Source organism: Sturnus vulgaris, chromosome 5 (assembly GCF_052056855.1).
Source record: "Sturnus vulgaris isolate bStuVul1 chromosome 5, bStuVul1.hap1, whole genome shotgun sequence".
Taxonomy (NCBI): domain Eukaryota; kingdom Metazoa; phylum Chordata; class Aves; order Passeriformes; family Sturnidae; genus Sturnus; species Sturnus vulgaris.
In genome coordinates, this window is record NC_142247.1 from 388,801 (window position 1) to 398,306 (window position 9,506).

General features: G+C 38.6%; 1 long non-coding RNA gene across 1 annotated transcript; it reads right to left on the bottom strand.

Annotated features, from left to right (window-relative positions):
* Window positions 1–2,611: 2,611 nt before the first annotated feature.
* On the bottom strand, window positions 2,612–5,288 carry LOC106849455 (uncharacterized). Its single transcript, XR_015804155.1, has 3 exons — window positions 4,957–5,288; window positions 4,186–4,293; window positions 2,612–2,656 (listed from the first exon to the last, which is right to left on the bottom strand). It is a non-coding gene; the product is annotated as an uncharacterized LOC106849455 (long non-coding RNA).
* Between the last annotated feature and the right edge of the window lie 4,218 nt (window positions 5,289–9,506).

Genomic DNA, 9,506 nt, shown 5'->3' on the forward strand with positions numbered 1-9,506 from the left:
ACCATGGACTGAAGTCCTTTCCCCCAGGATCAGGCTTCATTAACTGGCACTGCTTGAATAATCATGTTTAAAATAAATTTAGGGGATAGTCTAGCCTTACTTAAAATTCTGAAAATGACTTAGTGACCTTTCCTTATTTTAAGTTGATGACCTCTATGAAGTTGTTGATAAGGCAGAGTTAAGTGGCACAGCTCAGTTTGTTTGTGCTGCACAGAGCAGGGTCCTGGGCTTTACCCCAGGGCTCCTGGGCACCTCAGGCCTTGCCTGGGTCTCCATTTCTCAATAAAAATGTGAGCAGCTCTTCAGAAAGTGCCACAGGATCCATCTCCTCCCTGGTGCCTCTGTGCTGCAGCTGAGCTGCTCCCATGTGGTGACCAAATGTGGAGTTGGGGTGGCTGTGACTGCTGTGGCTCTGCAGATCCCAGAGGGACAGAAGGGACAGAAGGGACAGCAAACCTGTCTGGGGGGACAGAAGGGACAGCAAACATTTCTGGGGGGACAGAAGGGACAGAAGGGACAGCCACAGGCAGGCAGCTCCATCCCACATTTATCCCACACTTTCCCAGGCAGCAGGAGAGATCCTTCCAGCCAGGGCACTGCCTGAGCCTCTTGTGCAGCTCACAGATTTCATCGTGTAACTAAAAGAAAAGTGAAATGACAGGCCTCCATTTAGGATTTAGTCTGCTGCATTATTTAAAAATCCCCATTAATTTTGGAAGCTTCTAAGTGTACTCAGTGCTGTGTGAAAAGAACCCAGAATCACGAGAACCTGAGCTAGACTTGGCACGTTTCAAAAAATGTTTGACTCTTTCACAATATTTTTAAAAACCTACTTGCACCTCTTCTAATTAGCAATATCTCATCCTAAGAGAGTAAAGTTTGGGCCTTTTTTTTTCCCTCTTAATAATTCTTTTTTAATTCTGTATCATTTTTCCTGGGTTTTAGGGCACGAGCAGGGGCTCCAGCCACATTTCAGTTCGTTGCTGAACCTTCATGCCCAAATGAGTTTTTGAGTCAAACCATCCCCAGGAAAACCCTGCTCACCTTGCTCACGTAGCAGGGAGGATCCAGAGTGGTTTTGGGAGCACTGGACGTGCAGAGGTGAAGCAGAGGAGGAGGAAATCCATCATCACCCTGGGCAGTTGTGGCTGCAGGGACACAGGGGCTCAGTGCAGGGTGTGAGCTTTGCTCAGAGGGAGGGTCTCTAACAGGGGACTGGGACACAGAACTGCAGCCTAAAACTAAGAACAATTCCCCACTCCTAAACAGAGTGGAAATAAATTAGACACAAATTTATTCTGTTTTAAAATGAAATCTGCTTTCCACAGGGGTACCTGGGATCAAATTCAGGTTGCCCTTTGGGAATGGAGCAACTTCACAGTTGTTTCACAAAGACTGATGACATAAAGAGGATCTGGGCAGACACTGCAACAAATCCCAGGCATTTTGCTCCCCTTTTTCCATGAATCTGAATTTGGTTGCTTTAAACTGTGATCTCTTTATGATTGTAGCACAATTCCTTATTCCTCCCAGAGAACTCCTGGTAATGTCATTCATATTGGAATATTTTAGCCATACAACACCACCACGAGAATTACAGGAGGACTCATTGGTTAAAACAGGGCCCTGCATAGGAGAAAATCAACATTTTCAGTTCAATTGCTAATAATAATTGCTCTCCAGTATTCTACAGCTGCAAAAGAGATGAGTAAATCTTGGGGTGGAGAGTTCAGCTCTGCCTTTCTGTGAACTGGTTTTAAACCTTAAGCCAAACAAAACTGTGAATTGTGAGGTGGTTTTGATTTTATTCTGTAGTCAGCAGCTGGCTCTGAAATATAATCATAAATTGCCCAAGTCTATCAGAGATATGTTAAGAAAACCTCTTAAATGAATCTGGGCCATTTCAAATCTGTAATGAAATTTTAATCCAAATAAGTTTCATAGGCAGCAGATATTGATCTAAACACAATTGATTAAAAAAAAATTTAAAAATTTAAAAATAGGCATTTCAGTCTCAAAAATGAAGTTACCTACAAAGCTTGAAACATGCAGCAGTGATGAATCAGGAAGTTCTCAGCTGTTCACTCTCGGTGTGGTTTAAAAAGCTCAGGTTGGCATCAGCCATCATCTCTCATTTCAATGCACAAGGGAAAACTTTCAGGAGGTAACTGGGATTGAGGGCCAGCCTAAGTGCAGCTGTTCCTGGAACAAACAAAATATAAATCTACACCCGTACTCTGGAAACCTTTGTGACATGATCTTACAGAAAAGCTGGTCAGACACTGTTTGTCACTTGTGAATGTTTTCCTGAGTGACAACAAAGTGTCCCTCCAGTGCCAGCGTTTCATTCCATTGCTAAGCGTGACCGCAGGTAAGTTTAATGGGACACAAACTGGGAACCTGCAGAGGGTGGCAATCCAAAGTGTAAATCCCCAAAATCCGTATTACAAAGATCTCTTACAGAATGCCATCGGTAAAGGTGGTGAAGCCGTTCCTGGCTCCAGCCCCTCGCATTCGGCTCCCCCTGGCTCAGCTGAGTCTCCCGGGAGCCCGAAGGTCTCTGAGAACGCTCACGGTGACATTGGGGACAGCGGGGGGACTTCAGCCGCCTCCTTCCTGGGCCCATTCGCTCCTCGGTATTTTCGGCTCCAGGCACCTGCCAAGAGCAAATTCCCAGACTTTGTCCGTGCCTGAGCAAATATTGTGGGAGGCAGCTTTGGGACAGGGGGCAGACACAGACACAGACACGGGCAGTGCCAGGGCAGGGCACGGCTGAGGGTGACACCAGCACGGCTGTGACATATTTATTTTATTTTATTTTTTATATTTATTTTATTACTGCTATTATTGATTTGATTATTGCTATTATTGATTTTATTATTTTTATATTGATTTTATTATTGTTATTATGGATTTTATTATTGCTATTATGGATTTGATTATTGCTATTATTGATTTTATTATTTTTATATTGATTTTATTATTGTTATTATGGATTTTATTATTGCTATTATGGATTTGATTATTGCTATTATTGAGTTTATTATTTTTATATTGATTTTATTATTGTTATTATGGATTTTATTATTGCTATTATGGATTTGATTATTACTATTATTGATTTGATTATTGCTATTATTGATTTTATTATTGTTATATTGATTTTATTATTGCTATTATTGATTTTATTATTACTATTATTGATTTGATTATTACTATTATTGATTTGATTATTTTATATTTATTTGATTATTGCTAATATTGATTTTATTATTGCTATTATCGATTTTATTCTTTTTATATTGATTTGATTATTGCTATTATCGATTTTATTATTTTTATATTGATTTTATTATTGTTATTATGGATTTGATTATTGCTATTATTGATTTTATTATTGCTATTATTGATTTTATTATTGTTATATCGATTTGATTATTGCTATTATTGATTTGATTATTGCTATTATGGATTTGATTCTTGCTGTTATTTGTCGTGGCTGCTGTCAGGTGCAGCCCTGGTGGAGCAGAGCTCTCAGGAGCCGTTTCAGGCTCTGGAATCAAGGCTGAGCTTTGTGCTTGTCCCCAGGGGGGCTCGAGGGGCAGGACCAGCCCCTCCCTGCTCATTGTTAGGAGATCCAGCCCAGAAGGTGGAAATGTCTGGGATCTCAATCTCAGTGCCCTTCATGAGACACACGCTGCTCCTCCCTCTACAAAGAGCTTTGTTGGGATCTTAAACACCAAAAAACATTCATTTCTCCCAGACTTGGCTTTCTTTCTTTGCATACAATTTATGCTTCACTCTGTTTTTCAGAGCACGAACTTTGGAAATGTAAAGGTAAGAGAATAGGAGATTTTTGTTGTAGGAAGAATAGGGGGTCGAAGAACTTTAATTAAAAAAGAGAATGACTTCTAGCTCAGAGAATGCTTTGTGGTGCTCTAACAGGATCTCCATTGCTGAAGTCAGGGTCAGGAGAGAAAGTGCAAAACTTCTCAAGTGCCTTTTTAATTTTCCTTCAATTTTTTGTGACAGGCTTGGCTCATCTTGTTAAAATTATTTGTCTGGCTCAGTGCTTTAAAACACCAAGTGGAGTTTACAGCACTTCAGCACCTTCAGCTGAAGACCTGGGAGTGAAAAAGGGGGAAAAAAAAACAGTTTTCCCTCAAAAGAAAAAAAAAAAATCACCTGTTGGTGTATACTGATGAGAACAGAGATATCATCACATCTGGCACTGAAATAGAAATATTCCTGCAGCCCTGAAACAGCTTTGATGGCATCTGGCATCTTCAGCTCCTTAAAAATGCAAAAGAAAAAAGGAAACTGTGAAAATAAAAATGAACAAATAGAGATCCAGGCTAGAAGAGAAAAACAACAAAGTCCAAACAACCAAACCCCTTCCCCTCAAAACAACAAAAAAAATCCCAATAAACACAAACCCAACCAACCAAAATAACAACAACCACCAACCAAACTGAAAAATCCCAACAAACTCTGCCTTAAATGGTGGAAGAACTCACCCTCATTGAACCACCAGAATGGAATTTAATGTCAGAGTGAAACTTCTCTTTCAAGATTAAAAAAAAAAACCCTCAAAAAATAAAACCAAAATAAAAAATCCCACGAAAGGCCCAGCTATGGCTTCAATGCCAACATCACCAAAGTCACGTTCAGCCACTTCAAACCAGCAAGGGGGTCTGGAAAGGTTCAGCTGTTCCCTGAAATACTGAAATGCATGGAGAACCATGGGAAAATATTCCTGGGCTGCCTCTTCTGCTTTTTTTTTTTTTTTTTTTTTGAGTTGTCAGTAGCACATCCTCATTAAATATTCAGGAGGATTCCCATCTCAGTCTGGCACATTCAGAATTTTTGTGTACACAGGAGAGAGAGGAGCACTTTTCTTCCCAAGCCATTAAAATCTATCTGAGATATAAAAATAGTTCTTATATGACAGCATACCATGAAATATTCCTGAGTTTCCTGAGGCTGCAGAGCACAAAGGGAAAATGAAATTCTGCTGCATCCTCCATTTGTGATCACACATTTCTGCTCTTGGGCTGTGGCTGCACAGGAATATTCTGAGTTAAGATAAATCATCTGAAGACATAAAGTCAAATATTCTCTTTTACACAAACCTTTAGGTAATGGTGGCTGATCAAACCCACCTGCTTGTCCTGCACTTTTCATGAAGAAAAGGTTTCTGAGCACAATATTTGGAGCATACATGGCCAACAGATTTTCATGTATTTTATACTATATATATTATATATATAAAATATATATATACTTAATTTATGAATAGAAGTGAAGGAATTTTCATCCAGTGTCTAATTTTTTTCCCCTCAAATTAAGTTAAGAGTCATGATTCTGAAAATGTTTGACATAGCAGCAAATCACATGTGATCTGTTTATTTACAGTAGCAGCTGTTATCATTCACTGATCATGAACAATTGAAATATATTCCCACTTCAGTGGAATACCATAACATTAATATAATAGCTGAGAAAAAATGTACACATACAAATCCGTGTTAATGCAACAATAAAAATGATCTTGCACACAACAGTTCTATAAAATATTTTTACTGGACCACACTTTCAACACTGACAGGAGCCATTTTTGGGATCAGTTTTGAGAATGAAAGGATGGATGGAAGTGGGGAACAAGATGTTGCTCCAGGGTGTTTGAAATGAAACAATCTGCTCAGTTCCATGGCCACTGTTCCCCTTTTGCCTTTTAATATTTTATATGAAACTGATATTTTTTCACATCCAGTCTAGCATAAAACAAAACTCATACAGGCCATTCAGTTTTGAACATATTCTCTGAATATTTTGTTCCCTGTCTTGCAAATGCAGAACTTCAGCTGAGTGAACTGCAGGCTTGAGAGATTAAAATAAAAATATTCCCATAGCTGCAGATGGAGAGATAGATGTAGGTACAAACAGACACATCTAGAAAGGTGTGTGGAGATATTTGTGCTGGGAGATTCTGGGTGGGAACTCATTCCAGCCACAACTGCAGTAGAAAAACTCATTTCCCTCAGTGGGAATGGAGCAGCAGGGACTGTGAGACTCCCCCAGAACAAAACAAACCCACCCTGAGCGTTGGCAGCATCCAAAGCTGGGATTTTAAACCCGGGGGGTTTAGGATGAATGAGCCAATAAAGGATGGCTCATGCTCAGGTCTGCTTGTGCCATGAATTTCACATTATTTAGGTTTGTGCTCACAACTGCAGCCTTTTCACTTCATGACTAAAATGTAACTTCCATGAGAGTTTCTGAGTATATGAGGATATGAATAGATTTAGAATTTTATTGCTGCTTCAAGATGACAAAGACATTGTTTTTCTGTAAATTAGAACAGAATTCCTGTAATTTATCAAACTCCATTTCAGTTTATATGCATTTGAACTTCACTGGTTCCTTCAATGTTTTCTATAAGGGGAAATCCAAGTTCAATATTCACTATTAAAATTTAATTCCTGGGAAGTCCTCAAAGATAATGAACTAAACTCTTTTCCTATGCCCCCCACTCATAGCAGCTCCATATGGCACTAGGGGATGTGCCTACAAACAGCCAGAAGCTGATTTTGAAACAGTTTCCCATTAATATTTAAATTTATGATATAGAAGGGAGGGGGCTCAATTATAGAAATCTGGTACAATTCTGATGTTTGTGATTATTCCCAGAGAATGAAAAAATGTTGAAATTAAAAGCAGGCAAGCACAGAATAATTACCAATGCCAGGAAAGTACTAGAGTCATTTCTGGTGTGTTTTGGAAAAATAAAATATTTTTTTACCATTTACAATTGCACAATTACAATGATAATGTAGCTAGAAACCTATGCTAAAACCAAGACTCCATCAGTGTTCTCAGACCTCCTGAATTAATTTAAATTTTGTCTCTTCTAGACAGGCATGTGCAGAATAAGAAAATAATTAATATGAGAATTAAGCACACATAAAGTTGATTTTCTGTCATTAAACTGACACATATGCTGAAGTCTTACACATAATTTAGGAGCTTACAAAAAAATATTTGGAAGCATTGGGGGGAAAAACCTACTCAGCAAAAGAACTGAACAAAGGGAAAGAGGAACTAAGAACCAAATTGGCATGGTCAGTGAAATGAGAATTATCCTTCCCATTTTTAGAACATTATTTCTTCTGCACTCCAAGGGGTTCAGATTTGTCATTTAGGAGTCAAAGGGAGTTTGGAGCTGAGTCTTGCAATGTAATTTATTGAAAACCACTCAGAAGCAGCTGAAGGTGAGAAAAGTGGAACACACCTGTCCCTGCAATGAGCAGCAGAAGAACAAAAAATGTTTTTGACCTGCATGAAAGATAATCAGAAACCACTGGAGATGGAGCCAGCAATTGCCTGTTTGAACTCCCAGCAATTTGGAAATAGATCTGAATTTCAGCAAGACTGATTTTAGAGAATCAGAATCTTTTGGATTGGAAAAATCCCTGAAGTTCAACCATAAACCTTAAACCACCACTCAACCACGTCCCCAAGCACTGTGCTTGCACAAATAAAATTATTTCTCTTTTATACAGAAACGTACAACAAGGATCATCTCCTAAAAACAGCTTCTTTGTTCTATTTCTCCTGACTGTTAAACCTCAAATTCTAGTTCACACTTACCAAATATCATTTGTTGAGAAGTTTCAGAAGCTTTCCAAACTTGCAGAATTCAGGCATCTCCAAGGAGAGTGATGATTTGGAAAAGCTTTTCTGAATTTCATTATGGTTTCTCAATTAAGCATCTGATACTCTTAATAAAGGCAGTAAAAGTCTCATTCATCTGCCCCATGGCCCATTTATTCAATCTTGCTCTGGTAAGCAGCACAGAATTATTAAAACATGTGTTTTCCATGGTGAGCAAAGGCATCCCATAATTATTATTACACCAGAACAATACAAAATATGGCAGCCAAAGCCAAATTCACTGCAGCAGGGGAACCTTAGGCTGCTATTTAAATTTTCAGCCCTTGTCTAAAAAAAGCTTTAATTTTACTTTTCCTTGGATAGTCATGACATGGATATTGGAACCCTTTCATTTTGAGATATAAAGTTAATTTCTAACCTCTTTACAATCTGCCCCTCATCTCACAAATGAAAAACTCATTATTCACTATTATATATTTTCATTGTTTTCAAGGAGAGTAGCTTTTAACAGATGTATAAACAGTTACTGTGATCTTTTTCACTAGCAACAGGGATAAATATCACAAATTCTGAGTTTCAACCTTGTATTTCTTGTGCTTAGGCTCTTGTTAGGCAAGCCCAGAATGCATTATTAGAGAACTGGGCATAAACAACCTAAAATGAGATTATGTGTTTTAGCCATTAATATATTTGTATTATTTATTATACTTTCCCTCAAATTAGTAGTTAAAAGAGTTTTCAAATTCAGATTATTTTGGAGCAACTCAGGAAATTACATCATCTCCATGGAAACATTAATTCCAGATTTCCATCATTCCTCTGCTTATTTGGGGGAAGGGGAGAAGGAGAGGAAGTTGTCAGTGAGACAATTAACACAAAATGAGGCTTAGCTGAAATCTAATCTTCACCAGAAAGGTCATTTTTCTTGTGATTAAACAATCGACTCTGGTGCTAAGAAAATAACACCAATATCACACAACTATCAAAGAGAATGAAGCCTAAGCTAATTATTACAAGTCAGCCATAAATTGCCAAGAAGTTTCCAGGCATTGAGGAGCAGCTCTTACTCACTGTGGGGTTTGCATGTCCCAGCTGTCATTTAGCCCTGGAATGATTTACAGATGTCAGTAATCCAGGATTAGGCACAGTCCCTGCAGGAGAGCAAAATACAATTTTTTATTTCACTTGATAACTATAGTTAGAAATGTTTAAGAAAAACACATGCATATAACAGGCAGTTATAGCTGCTTTAAATTAAAATTAACATTTAAATTTTAAAAAGCTAATTTAAATTAGGATTGGTCCCTGTGGTTGGACTATCCCAGGAAACCTGGGATAATTGCTTGCCTCACATGATCATTATCATTTTGTGGCTGATTAGTGTCACAAAGGTTTAAGAGCACTCGAGGAAACTCGAGCTGGGGTTCTGAACAGGGCACCCTGCTCTTCTGCAGCCTCCCAAAGCCTGCACTGCTGCTTACATTGGTTTGCTCTGTTTGGTAACACAAGTTCCTTGGTGAGAAGGGAGACGTGTGGTGGCATCCTCCAAGTGACTGCACAAAGGGAATCAAGGGTAGGGGAGGAGGGGAAATGGGACTATGATATGATTTTGATCTCAAACCTGCATGGAATGAACAATAATATACATGTCCTTCCCCCTCAGGACAAGGAAAATTACATAAGGAATGAACCTATTTGATTAGGAAATGGACCAGAATACCAGAACTCTTTTGGGAATTTGCTCCAATCAAGCAGATGATGGAAAACCCAAGAAATGACAGCGGAAGGCAGCAACATTATTATGTTATTAAACTCCTTTCAGCAAATAGATC